Genomic DNA, 14674 nt, shown 5'->3' with positions numbered 1-14674 from the left:
CCCCACCAGCTTCATTAGGTTTTTACCACCACGCTCCACTGCAAACTCCTGTCTCGTTTGCTGCCTCATCCCACCCAGACCCTCTGTCATATAACCTGGTCCCAGATTTGGACCTTAGCGTCCAAAATATGGGGGTTAGCATGAAAACCTCCAAGCTTAGTTACCAGCTTGGACCTGGTACTGCTGCCACCACCCAAAAAATTAGAGTGTTTTGGGGCACTCTGGTCCCCCCGAAATCCTTCCCTGGGGACCCCAGGACCCAAACCCTTGAGTCTCACAACCAAGGGAAATAATCCTTTTCCCTTCCCCCCTCCAGGTGCTTCTGGAGAGATACACAGAAGCAACCTCCGTGAATCTAAGCAGAGGGAGTCCACCCTCTGTAATTCCAGTCCTGGAAACAAAAGCACTTTCCTCTTCACCCAGAGGGAATGCAAAGTCAGACTAGTAAATTTAACACACACAGACCTCCCCCTGATTTCTTCCTCCCACCAATTCCCTGGTGAGCTGCAGACCCAATTCCCTGAAGTTCCCCACTAAAGAAAAACTCCAACAGGTCTTAAAAAGAAAGCTTTATATAAAAAGAAAAAAAAATACATACAAATGGTCTCTTTGTATTAAGGTGACAAATACAGGGTCAATTGCTTAAAAGAAATATGAATAAACAGCCTTATTCAAAAAGAATACAATCAAAGCACTCCAGCAACTATAGACATGTAAATACAAAACAAAAAACCAACTTTGTACTTACAACTTGGAAACAGAAGATTAGAAAGGAAAAAGAAAAATCCTCCTCATAGCTGAGAGGGACTCAGGCAGACAACCCAGAACAAAAGACACACACACAAACTTTCCTCCACCCCGAGTTGAAAAAATCCGGTTTCCTGATTGGTCCTCTGGTCAGGTGCTTCAGGTTACTTGTTTTTCAGGTGAAAGAGACATTAACCCTTAGCTATCTGTTTATGACAGCCTCTTACCACTCCTGCTCTCACTAGGGAGCTCAGGGCATGTTATTCCCCCAGCTCGGGGTCGACACAGGTCATGCAGTGACTACACCCTTCCTGAGTTGACCTCAGGAGGTTGAGCCCGGTTCTGCACTGTTTGGGGAGGTGGTTTTCCTGCCTTGCTGTAATGGGGCGCTTACTTTGGCTGCAGACAAATGTGAGTGTAAACACATATGTAGGTCTGAGCAAGGTGACTCATATCAACCTAGCTGTGTAGTGTGGCCCAGGCCGAAGTCTCCTGTGGCTATTTCCTGCTCAGCTGGTGGGTTCTGTTCTTGTCCTCACTGGGACTGGCAGCTCCTCCCAGTTTATTATCTGCTCGTTGTGTTTCTTTTGTCATTTACCTCTCTCTGCCGGGTAATTAATGAAGGAGCCTAGCTCTGGCCCCCACTCGCTGCACTGCCATTTTTCAGCAATATCGCCTCCCCAGGTGACCTCTCCTGGCCATTTGGAGTGAATTTGGGGAGGAAGGGTCTCTGAGGGCTTGTCTACATCACAAAGTTGCAGCGCTGGTGAGGGGGTTACAGCGCTGCAACTTAGGAGGTGTACACATCTGCAGGGCATCACCAGCGCTGCAACTCCCTGTTTGCAGTGCTGGCCGTACTCCCGTTTTTTCTCGGGTGTAGAGGATCCAGCGCTGGTGATCCAGCGCTGGTAATCAAGTATAGACACTTACCAGCGCTTTTCTTGACCTCCATGGAATAAGCAGGTATCCCAGCATACCTGAGGAAGCCTCTGGTAATCAAGCAGGTCTCCTTCCCCGGTTTGTTCTTGCGTTCCCCGAACCCCCGAGCAAGCAGGTCTCCTTCCCTGCGGTTTGCAGGGTGGTTCGGGGAACACGAGAGCAAACCGCAGCAAAGCTGGTCTCCTTCCCTGGTTTGCTCTCGCGTTCCCCGAATCCCCGAGCAAGCAGGCTCTCCTTCCCTGCGGTTTGCTAGGGGGGTTCGGGGAACGCGAGAGCAAACCGCGGCGAAGCTGGTCTCCTTCCCCGGTTTGCTCTTGCGTTCCCCGAATTCCCGAGCAAGCAGGTCTCCTTCCCTGCGGTTTGCTCGGGGGTTCGGGGAACGCGAGAGCAAACCGCGGCAAAGCTGGTCTCCTTCCCCGGTTTGCTCTCGCGTTCCCCGAACCCCCGAGCAAGCAGGTCTCCTTCCCTGCAGGTTTGCTCTACGCATTCCCCGAATCCCTGAGCAAGCAGGTCTCCTTCCCTGCTGGTTTGCATGGGGGTTCGGGGAACACGAGAGCAAACCGCGGCGAAGCTGGTCTCCTTCCCCGGTTTGCTCTCGCGTTCCCCGAACCCCCGAGCAAGCAGGTCTCCTTCCCTGCGGTTTGCAGGGTGGTTCGGGGAACGCGAGAGCAAACCGCGGCGAAGCTGGTCTCCTTCCCCGGTTTGCTCTCGCATTCCCCGAACCCCCCTTGAAGCCGCCCAACAGCGCTGCAGTGTGGCCACATCTAACACCACTTGCAGCGCTGGTTGCTGTAAGTGTGGCCACTCTGCAGCGCTGGCCCTATACAGCTGTACTAATACAGCTGTAACAACCAGCGCTGCAAAATTGTAGATGTAGACATACCCTGAGAGACAGTCTTTGATGCCTCACTGGAATCTAGACCTGCCGAGCTGCTGCCTTTCTATTACCTGTCTGGCAGCATCTCCCTTTGTTCCCCGTTGCTCCTGGCACCCTTCCCTGCTTGCTGCTCTCAGACTGTATCTCTGAAGAGTCATTCCACATATTCAGTCCTTATTTGATTATGTTGGTTCCTGCTCCAAGTATGTTGTCCCCTTATCTGCATATCTGATTGCTGTATTTGCAGATCCTGGGTCCTCATTTGCATAGCTAATTTCTTCACTGGTCCTGTGACTGATGCTTGCAATCTGCCCCTCATTCTGGGAACCTATTCTCTGGTAGTCCTGTTTGATTTTCACTCCCCCGGATTTCATTCTATCCTCAGCTGCAGCCTGAATTCTTTCCTGTTCTCCACTCGGTCCCAGAACCTTTCCCAGCACCCCTAGTACATACCTGGGGGAGGGATCCTCCCCACGCATTTCCTGTTTGTGGTTCACACTGGCAGACTCCTGACTCTTTCCCAGTGTTACAGCACAACCTCTGTTTTGACCAAGAACTGGCTCACTGCTAGAGTCATGTTGTTTCTATGAATAAAGGATGTTCCAGTCTCTGGAACTCTGCCCTCCAGAGTGTAAGCCAACTGCAGCCCCCCCAGCCCCTTCCTACCAGTGCCATTTTCATCCCCAGATCTGCTAATGCAGCTCAGTCCTGGCCCTACTATACCAACCCTGGGAACACCCCACAGCTCTGCCAAGGCCCCCGTAGCTGCTTCCTGCCCACTCAGTGCTCAATTTACATCTATTTAGACACACACCCACTTGCTGACATGCAATTCACATCCCCTCTGGCCCACTGAGACCTGGTCTACACTGAAAATTGAGGTCAACTCAGCTATGTCAATTAGGGTCTGAAAAATCCACTCCCCTGAAGAACAGAGTTAAGCTGACCTAACCTTCAGTGTAGACAGCGCTAGGTCCATGGAAGAATTCTTCCGTCAACCTCTTACAGCTGCAGAGGAAGGCGAAAAACCTTCAGGGCTTCTGCCAATCTGCCCTGGAGGAAAATTCCTTCCTGACCCCAAATATGGCAATCAGCTAAACCCTGAGCATGTGGGCAAAACTCACCAGCCAGACATCCAGGAAAGAATTCTCTGTAGTAACTCAGATCCCACCCCCATCTAACATCCCATCACAGGCCACTGGGCATATTCACCACTAGTAGTCAAAGACCAATCTCATTATACCATCCCCTCCATAAGCTTATCAAGCTTAGTCTTGAAGCCAGATATGTCTTTTGCCCCCACTACTCCCCTTGGAAGCCTGTTTCAGAACTTCACTCCTCTGACAGTTTGAAACCTTCGTCTAATTTCAAGTGTAAACTTCCTAGAGTCCAGTTTATATCCATTTGATCTTGTGTCCACATTGGTATTGAGCTTAAATAATTCTTCTCCCTCCCTGGTATTTATTCCTCTGATATATTTATAAAGAGCAATCACATCTCCCCTCAGCCTTCTTTTGGTTAGGCTAAAAAAGCCAAGCTCTTTGAGTCTCCTTTCATAAGACAGGTTTTCCATTCCTCGGATCATCTAGCAGCCCTTATCTGGACCTGTTCCAGTTTGAATTCATCCTTCTTAAACATGAGACCAGAACTGCACACAATATTCCAGATGAGATCTCACCAGTGCCTTGTATAACGGTACTAACACCTCCTTATCTCTATTGGAAATACCTCGCCTGATGCATCCCGAAACCACATTAGCTTTTTTCACGGCAATATCACATTGGCGGCTCATCGTCATCCTGTGATCAATCAATACTCTGAGATCGTCTCCTCCTCTGTTACTTCCAACTGATGTGTCCCCAGCTTATAACAATAATTCTTGTTATTAATCCCTAAATGCATGACCTTGCACTTTTCACTATTAAATTTCATCCTATTACTATTACTCCAGTTTACGAGTTAAAGTAGGAGAAGCCAGTGCATTCTCCGTGTCAGCTCCTCCCTCTGCTCCCTGTGGAATCTCCATCCATCCTGTGGCTGTCATCCTGCTGAAGCCTAGTAAATACTTGTGATTGTTTTCCAAGTGTGTCATAGCCCCTGTGGCTGGGAATCTGGTTCACGTGTAGTCCCAGTTGTCTTTACTCCCAATGATATAGATGAGGACATTCCACACACTCCTTTCTCTTACTCTGTCTCTGTACTTTGATAAACGTTCCTAGCTTGAGATATTGATCCTCAACAAATGGAGTTGTTGGAAATGATTGATTTTTGATAGGCTAATTAGTGTGAGCTGGGACCTCAACCATAGAGTAATTAGCAGGTCAATAGTTAACACAAGGGTAGCAAATTGGGCTCTGAGCTGAGTGTATCCCTGGGCAGCGGGTCTGTGCTGCTGCTGTGTTATACTGGCTCCTATGTGTTTATGTTCTGTAGATCCTCTAGCTGAAGGTGCTGAAATCCCTGTTCCCCCAAGGGAGGTGGGGAGCTCCCAGAAATGGATTGGAACTGGAAATTCAGCCCAATGCAGCTTGTCAGCCCAGCTCAGAGATCATTCAGTGGAGATCCGTGGGTCTGCAACATCATCCATCTCTTCATACGTATCAGCTAAGACAGTCATCTATAGGGAGCGCGTTGGGCAGGAGGTGGTATGCAGGGGCTGTCACTGTACCCAGGTACTATTGCAAGCCACAGGCTGGTTGCTGACAACAAAATTTAGGATTCTCTGGTGAGAAAATGACAGGTTTCAGAGTAGCAGCTGTGTTAGTCTGTATCTGCAAAAAGAACAGGACCTTAGAGACTAACACATTTATTTAAGACTTATGCTCAAATAAATTTGTAGTCTCAGGTGCCACAAGTGCTCCTGTTCTTTTTGTTCAGAAAATGTGGCTTTAAAGATTCAGAACGCTGACAGACCCGGGTCCTTAGCAGGCAGGATTGAATGTGGGACCTTTAGCTTAGTGCACGAGCCTCTGCTGTATGAGCTAGAGGCCGTGTGCCTATTGGCTAAGGCTGCAGAGCGGACTCATTCATTTCTTTCTCAGTGCCACTAAATGGGATAGAGCACCACACCCAGGTGCTGTGTGGGTTACATATAAAAGAGAAAATATGCAAAGCTCCCTGGTTTTGAACCCCTGTGTTCAGAGAAGTGAGAGCTACTTTCTGCTGGAGAGTGACATGCATGGAAGAAGGAATGCCATGGTCCATGGAGGAGGTTTGAAGGGGAGAGGGCACCAGGTGGATGTGGATTGAGAAGGCAATTTGAACATGAGGGCCCCAAGCTGAGAGAGGAAGATGAGCTTGGGGGAAATGAGTGCAGAGTTGGAGTGGGAGAGTTTTCTTTAACCCACCCAAGGGCCTCTGGCTGCTCCTGGCCCTACAAGGCTATGGGACTAGGAAAGAAGGGTTCCTGGCTCTGAGGGTCCAAACAACATCTCGCTCCTTCTCAGCTGGCCAGGAGCCCACCTCTGGGTAGGGGAATGGATGCTAAGGCCAGCTGCTGCTTTGTTTGCTTCTCGCTGGGGCCAGATTTCCAGCCAGCAGAGGGGTCTGTTCTCCCCTTCCCTACCAGTTTCCCTCCCTGTGGGAATTGGTATGAGCTTGGAGGCCCGTTTATTTCCCCGTCTCTGGCTGCAGAGATGTGGGAGCAGGGAGATTGCAGGAGAAGGCGGTTAGACAAGCTGGTCCCCACAGATATCCCTCTACCCAGCACTATCTGCCGTGTCGCTCCCCACAGCTATCCCACCGCCCAGCGCTATCCCCCATGTCGCTTCCCACAGATACCCCTCCGCCTAGCGTTGTCTTCTGAATTGCTCCCCATCGATATCCCTCCACCCAGCGCTATCCCTCGTGTCGCTCCCCACAGATATCCCTCCCCCAGCGCTATCCCCTGAATTGCTCCCCATAGAGATCCCTTTGCCCCTCCAACCACTCCCAGCAGGGAAAGGCTAGGCCTGTTCTCATGTCTGCAGCGTGGATGGGGAGGCACAAATGCCCTCTCCCCGCACCCCTGCACAGACCTGTGGGAGCCACACAAGAGGAGAGCGCTGGCCAGTTTTGGGAACCCCGCAGAGGGGTTGCAAAGCCCGAGGAGTTGGTCGTGTCTCCCACCCCCCGAGCATTTAAATGTACATGTCAGACCCCCACACTATGCTGAGAGTGGCTGAAAAAAATCAAGAGATCTTAAAATTGCAAGTCCTGGGTCTGTGCATTTTCCTCTGAGCTGTGAGCTGTTCGGGGCACTCGCATCGCCTCCTCAAGCTTTCCTCACAAGCCGGGGGCTGAGAAGTGGCTCTGTTTGTATGAAGGCTGGGCTCCCCCAACGCATACCCGCAGGGCAGGGGCTCCACAGTGCACACCATTTGTCTAGAGAGTTCGCAACACTGATTCATCTGTGGGGACCAGCTGAGGGGATAGCGCTGGGCAGAGGGGGGATTTTTGTGGGGACCAACTGTGTGGGGAGTGGCTGAGGGGATAGTGCTGCTGGGCGGAGGGATATCTATAGGGAGTGGCTGAGGGGATAGACTCATAGACTCTAGGACTGGAAGGGACCTCGAGAGGTCATCGAGTCCAGTCCCCTGCCCTCATGGCAGGACCAAATACTGTCTAGACCATCCCTGATAGACATTTATCTAACCTACTCTAAAATATCTCCAGAGATGGAGATTCCACAACCTCCCTAGGCAATCTATTCCAGTGTTTAACTACCCTGACAGTTAGGAACTTTTTCCTAATGTCCAACCTAAATCTCCCTTGCTGCAGTTTAAGTCCATTGCTTCTTGTTCTACCATTGGAGGCCAAGGTGAACAAGTTTTCTCCCTCCTCCTGATGACACCCTTTTAGATACCTGAAAACTGCTATCATGTCCCCTCTCAGTCTTCTCTTTTCCAAACTAAACAAACCCAATTCCTTCAGCATTCCTTCATAGGTCATGTTCTCAAGACCTTTAATCATTCTTGTTGCTCTTCTCTGGACCCTCTCCAATTTCTCCACATCTTTCTTGAAATGTGGTGCCCAGAACTGGACACAATACTCCAGCTGAGGCCTAACCAGCGCAGAGTAAAGCGGAAGAATGACTTCTCGTGTCTTGTTTACAACACACCTGTTAATGTATCCCAGAATCATGTTTGCTTTTTTTGCAACAGTATCACACTGTTCACTCATATTAAGCTTGTGGTCCACTATGACCCCTAGATCTCTTTCTGCCATACTCCTTCCTAGACAGTCTCTTCCCATTCTGTATGTGTGAAACTGATTGTTCCTTCCTAAGTGGAGCACTTTGCATTTATCTTTATTGAACTTCATCCTGTTTACCTCAGACCATTTCTCCAATTTGTCCAGATCATTTTGAATTTTGACCCTGTCCTCCAGAGCAGTTGCAATCCGTCCCAGTTTGGTATCGTCCGCAAACTTAATAAGCGTATTTTCTATGCCAACATCTAAATCGTTGATGAAGATATTGAACAGAACTGGTCCCAAAACAGACCCCTGCGGAACCCCACTTGTTATACCTTTCCAGCAGGATTGGGAGCCATTAACAACTACTCTCTGAGTACGGTTATCCAGCCAGTTATGCACCCACCTTATAGTAGCCCCATCTAAATTGTACTTTCCTAGCTTATCTATAAGAATATCATGCGAAACTGTATCAAATGCCTTACTAAAGTCTAGGTATATCACATCCACCGCTTCTCCCTTATCCACAAGGCTCGTTATCCTATCAAAGAACGCTATCAGATTAGTTTGACACGATTTGTTCTTTACAAATCCATGCTGGCTATTCCCTGTCACCTTACCACCTTCCAAGTGTTTGCAGATGATTTCTTTGATTACCTGCTCCATTATCTTCCCTGGCACAGAAGTTAAACTAACTGGTCTGTAGTTTCCTGGGTTGTTTTTATTTCCCTTTTTATAGATGGGCACTATATTTGCCCCCTTCCAGTCTTCTGGAATCTCCCCCGTCTCCCATGATTTCCCAAAGATAATAGCTAGAGGCTCAGATACCTCCTCTATTAACTCCTTGAGTATTCTAGGAGGCATTTCATCAGGCCCTGGTGACTTGCAGGCATCTAACTTTTCTAAGTGATTTTTTACTTGTTCTTTCCTTATTTTCTCTTCTAAACCTACCCTCTTCCCGTAAGCATTCACTATACTAGACATTCCTTCAGACTTCTCAGTGAAGACCGAAACAAAGAAGTCATTAAGCATCTCTGCCATTTCCAAGTCTCCCGTTACTGTTACCCCCTCCTCATTGAGCAGTGGGCCTACCCTGTCCTTAGTCTTCCTCTTGCTTCTAATGTATTGATAAAAAGTCTTCTTGTTTCCCTTTATTCCCATAGCTAGTTTGAGTTCATTTTGTGCCTTTGCTTTTCTAATCTTGCCTCTGCATTCCTGTGTTATTTGCCTATATTCATCCTTCGTGATCTGACCTAGTTTCCATTTTTTATATGACGCCTTTTTATTTTGTAGGTCACGCAAGATCTCAAGGGTAAACCAAGGTGGTCTTTTGCCACATTTTCTATCTTTCCTAACCATCGGAATAACTTGCTTTTGGGCCCTTAATAGCGTCCCTTTGAAAAACTGCCAACTTTCCTCAGTTGTTTTTCCCCTCAGTCTTAATTCCCATGGGACCTTGCCTATCAGCTCTCTGAGCTTACCAAAATCCGCCTTCCTGAAATCCATTGTCTCTATTCTGTTGTACTCCTTTCTACCCTTCCTTAGAATTGCAAACTCTATGATTTCATGATCACTTTCACCCAAGCTTCCTTCTACTTTTAAATTCTCAACAAGTTCCTCCCTATTTGTTAAAATCAAGTCTAGAACAGCTTCCCCCCTAGTAGCTTTTTCAACTTTCTGAAATAAAAAGTTGTCTGCAATGCAGTCCAGGAACTTATTGGATAGTCTGTGCCCCGCGGTGTTATTTTCCCAACATATATCTGGATAGTTGAGGTCCCCCATCACCACCAAATCTTGGGCTTTGGATGATTTTGTTAGTTGATAGTGCTGGTGGGCGGAGAGATATCTGCGGGGAGTGGCTGAGGGGATAGCGCTGGGCGGAGGGATATCTGCGGGGAGTGGCTGAGGGGATAGTGCTGCTGGGTGGAGAGATATCTGTAGGGAGTGGCAGAGGGGACAGTGCTGCTGGGCGGAGGGATATCTGCGGGGAGTGGCTGAGGGGATAGCGCTGGGCGGAGGGATATCTGCGGGGAGTGGCTGAGGGGATAGTGCTGGTGGGCGGAGAGATATCTGCGGGGAGTGGCTGAGGGGACAGTGCTGCTGGGCGGAGGGATATCTGTAGGGAGTGGCAGAGGGGACAGTGCTGCTGGGCAGAGGGATATCTGCAGGGAGTGGCTGAGGGGATAGTGCTGCTGGGTGGAGGGATATCTTGGGGGAGTGGCTGAGGGGATAGCGCTGGGCGGAGGGATATCTGGGGGAGTGGCTGAGGGGATAATGCTGCTGGGCGGGGGGATCGCGCTGGGCGGAGGGATATCTGGGGGAGTGGCTGAGGGGATAGTGCTGGGCGGAGGGATATCTGGGGGGAGTGGCTGAGGAGATAGTGCTGCTGGGCGGAGGGATATCTTGGGGGAGTGGCTGAGGGGATAGCGCTGGGCGGAGGGATATCTGGGGGAGTGGCTGAGGGGATAATGCTGCTGGGCGGAGGGATATCTATAGGGAGTGGCTGAGGGGATAGTGCTGGTGGGCGGAGAGATATCTGTGGGGAGTGGCAGAGGGGACAGTGCTGCTGGGCGGAGGGATATCTGCGGGGAGTGGCTGAGGAGCTAGTGCTGCTGGGTGGAGGGATATCTATGGGGAGTGGCTGAGGGGATAGTGCTGCTTGGCGGGGGGATCGCGCTGGGCGGAGGGATATCTGGGGGAGTGGCTGAGGGGATAGCGCTGGGCGGAGGGATATCTGGGGGGAGTGGCTGAGGGGATAATGCTGCTGAGCGGAGGGATATCTTGGGGGAGTGGCTGAGGGGATAGCGCTGGGTGGAGGGATATCTTGGGGGAGTGGCTGAGGGGCTAGCGCTGGGCGGAGGGATATCTGGGGGAGTGGCTGAGGGGATAGCGCTGGGCGGAGGGATATCTGGGGGAGTGGCTGAGGGGATAGCGCTGGGTGGAGGGATATCTGGGGGAGTGGCTGAGGGGATAGCGCTGGGTGGAGGGATATCTTGGAGGAGTGGCTGAGGGGATAGTGCTGGGCGGAGGGATATCTTGGGGGAGTGGCTGAGGGGATAGCGCTGGGCGGAGGGATATCTGCGGGGAGTGGCTGAGGGGATAGTGCTGCTGGGCGGGGGGATCGCGCTGGGCGGAGGGATATCTGGGGGAGTGGCTGAGGGGATAGCGCTGGGCGGAGGGATATCTGGGGGGAGTGGCTGAGGGGATAATGCTGCTGAGCGGAGGGATATCTTGGGGGAGTGGCTGAGGGGATAGCGCTGGGTGGAGGGATATCTGGGGGAGTGGCTGAGGGGATAGCGCTGGGCGGAGGGATATCTTTGGGGAGTGGCTGAGGGGATAGCGCTGGGCGGAGGGATATCTGGGGGAGTGGCTGAGGGGATAGCGCTGGGCGGAGGGATATCTGGGGGAGTGGCTGAGGGGATAGTGCTGCTGGGCGGAGGGATATCTTGGGGGAGTGGCTGAGGGGATAGCGCTGGGCGGAGGGATATCTGGGGGAGTGGCTGAGGGGATAGTGCTGCTGGGCGGAGGGATATCTTGGGGGAGTGGCTGAGGGGATAGCGCTGGGTGGAGGGATATCTGGGGGAGTGGCTGAGGGGATAGCGCTGGGCGGAGGGATATCTTGGGGGAGTGGCTGAGGGGATAGCGCTGGGCGGAGGGATATCTGGGGGAGTGGCTGAGGGTATAGCGCTGGGCGGAGGGATATCTGCGGGGAGTGGCTGAGGGGATAGCGCTGGGCGGAGGGATATCTGGGGGAGTGGCTGAGGGGATAGCGCTGGGCGGAGGGATATCTGGGGGAGTGGCTGAGGGGATAGTGCTGCTGGGCGGAGGGATATCTTGGGGGAGTGGTGAGGGGATAGCGCTGGGTGGAGGGATATCTGGGGGAGTGGCTGAGGGGATAGCGCTGGGCGGAGGGATATCTGGGGGAGTGGCTGAGGGGATAGCGCTGGGCGGAGGGATATCTGGGGGAGTGGCTGAGGGGATAGCGCTGGGTGGAGGGATATCTTGGGGGAGTGGCTGAGGGGATAGCGCTGGGCGGAGGGATATCTTTGGGGAGTGGCTGAGGGGATAGCGCTGGGCGGAGGGATATCTTTGGGGAGTGGCTGAGGGGATAGCGCTGGGTGGAGGGATATCTTTGGGGAGTGGATATGGGAATAGTGCTGGGGATGGAGTAGCATTGTCAACTGTCAGGATTATATCACAACTAGCAATTCTGGGGTTTTTTCCTTATCTGTTCCATGCAAACAATGAAAGGCGTAGGGTGACCAGATGTCCTGATTTTATAGGGACAGTCCCAATTTTGGGGTCTTTTTCTTATATATGCTCCTATTACCCCCTACCCCATCCCGATTTTTCACATTGGCTGTATGGTCACCCCAGAAAGGTGCCTACTCACAAATTTTCCCAGAGTTAAAAATGGCCACCACCTCCCAATGCTGCCTATGGGCTTGAAGCCAGCAAGATGCCTCCATTTCCCTGTAGTCTCTGCTGGTGGAAGTGAGACTGTCCTTTATAAAACTGTCTGCCACTTCCCACTCTTTGCAAGGAGACTGAAGCCTTGCGCACAGGTATGATGGCTGACACTCTGTGGCTAGACAGGACACAGGGACTGTGAGGAGCAGCAGAGAGCCTGTGAAAGGTGGGTGGGGACAATGAGGAGAGCAGAGCACTGCGGGGAGCAAGAGGCTGATGTAGGGGCTGCAGGGGAATGGGGGCAGGGAGATGTAGGGGCAGGAGGGAGGCTCAGAAGGTGCAGAAGATAGTGGTGGGAGATGAAGGGATTGGAAGTCCTCCAATTCTGCTATTTTCTGGGCAAGGCATATGGCCAGAGCCTCAGGAGTGAAGTCACAGACCTGTCCTGCCACTGAACCTTGCCTTCATGTATGGCCCTATAGTAGAGAGAGGGCCCTGGGGCAGCAGGATGTAGAGGAATTGGGAGTTACGAAGGTGGTGCTACTGAGTCCCAGGTAGAAAAGTCCCGGAGCAGCAGGAGACAAAGAAGTGTTGCTCCCAGGTCAATATAGTAATAGAGAATGGATTGCAGTTCCCCTATCTTAGGGGTGAGGAGAGGGTAAGTGGACTTTCCATCTGAGCAGCCAGGGAGAGACATGCATTTTTATGTGCATTATAAGTTGAATTTTGAACCGAAATTATTATACATACATTGGTAGAACAATAGAAGGGAGTTAAAAAGTCAAATGATGGACTAAGACATAGAACAAATGTATCTTGAATTTGGCAAATTTTCTATCCGCTTGTGCCAAATGCTTACATCAGCAAATGCAAGGAGTTATGGGATACTTAGCATAAGTGAACAGAATTATGGAATAGGCCAATTTAGGCTACATCACTGTCACAATATTTGTGCTTAATGTTATTGGTGTTTAAGGCATACTTACATATAGTTCTGATATATATTTATATGCTAGCCAACATATATTGTTCAACACTGTGTATATGCTGTGAAACATGACATCACTGGCACAGGAGGTAGAAGGATATCTGAAGTGAGTCACGTAGGTGATAGGTGCTGGAGTCTGAGGGATGTCTGTAGTAAGTTGTTGATGTGATGGAGGAAGATCTATGCCGAGTTTCAGAGAACACAGCACCAGAGGAGAGGCACAGGGATGTCTGTGAGAGTCCTGAGGGGCTGAGCAATATCTGTGGTGAGCTGATGAGGGATATTGTTTGTGGGGGCAGAGGGATATCAGTTGTCAGTAACCCCTTATGGACCCATGTAGGCCAGATGCCCCATCACAATGTGTATACGTGTCAATATCTGTGGTAAGCTGCTGAGGGGACAGCAACAGATCAAATATTATGAATCGGTCCCCAAAATTATAATACTGGCTCCAAAATCACAAGATTAAAAAATTTATATGTCTGTTTTGATATTTGAACTTCCCTGCCCATCCCCTGTGTGTGTATGTTCATGTGTGATCCCCAGTGTGTGTGTGAGTGCAACAGTTAGTGTTTCCCACTCTCTCAAATTTATTGGGTACAGTGATTTTGGCTTCCATGGCAGAAGCTCTCACCTGCACATCTGCCCATTCCCTGCCCAGAGTTAATTTGGCCGTTAGCTTCTGGGTCAATCCTGTCCCACAGTGCCCCCATCATTTATGCCCTTCCGTCAGTTCATACCCTCACAGCCTCTTCTCTGCTCTTCCTGGTGTTCTTCACCCCACCCCTCTCCAAGGCCTGGCTGGCGGAGCAGCAGTGGGGTCCTATCTCCCACTTCCAGGCTGGGGGGCAGCTTGAGGTGTGCTTCATCTTCATCCCTCCTCCTTCCCAGGCCAGGTGCTGGAGGGAGCGGGCAGGAGCAGAAGTGTCATCCCATTCCACCCCTGTTGGGGAAGGGAGTGGAGCTGCCCTGAGCTGCTGGTCTCTTTAGCTCCCTGTTTCCCTCTTGTGAGAATGGCTTTGGGTTGATGAGGGGGTGAGGGGAGAGAGAAGCTTTGCCTGTAGCAGCTCTGACTGGATGCTTAGCCCCTTGAACTGGGTGTCACTGGTCCACAGGATCAGTGCTATGCCCCCAGCTTTGGAACAGTTTCTTGGAGGAATGGAACTGATGAAGTGGGCTGTAGCCCATGAAAGCTTATGCTCAAATAAATGTGTTAGTCTCTAAGGTGCCACAAGTACTCCTGTTCGTTTTGCAGATACAGACTAACACGGCTACTACTCTGGAACTCCTTCAGTGTGCCAGACGCCCGATGGGTCTCACTCTTCTTCCAGGGCAGGCCAAGCTACTTCACAGCCTCCTTGACTGAACTTGTGGGGCTTTAACACTCCTGCTTCGCACCATGAGCTCTGTTCAACAGGTCTAGCCAAGACAGACTCCTGGTGGAGACTTGTATACTCCTGAGGGATTAATACATCTCACCAACCATTTGCAGTAACACTCACACAGCATTGTCAAAACAGTCTGGTTTATTTGTCACCTGG

At 50.9% G+C, this 14674-nt stretch overlaps 1 protein-coding gene across 1 annotated transcript in view; it reads left to right on the top strand.

Annotated features, from left to right (window-relative positions):
- LOC115643208 (dedicator of cytokinesis protein 2-like) overlaps nucleotides 1-14674 on the top strand; it is a 298187-nt gene that overhangs the window by 23675 nt on the left and 259838 nt on the right. The gene's annotated exons all lie outside the window — the stretch shown is intronic.

Source organism: Gopherus evgoodei, unplaced genomic scaffold (assembly GCF_007399415.2).
Source record: "Gopherus evgoodei ecotype Sinaloan lineage unplaced genomic scaffold, rGopEvg1_v1.p scaffold_52_arrow_ctg1, whole genome shotgun sequence".
NCBI classification, from domain to species: Eukaryota; Metazoa; Chordata; order Testudines; family Testudinidae; genus Gopherus; species Gopherus evgoodei.
Note: the sequence above shows the minus strand (reverse complement) of the source record. Positions and strands in the feature narration are given on the sequence as shown.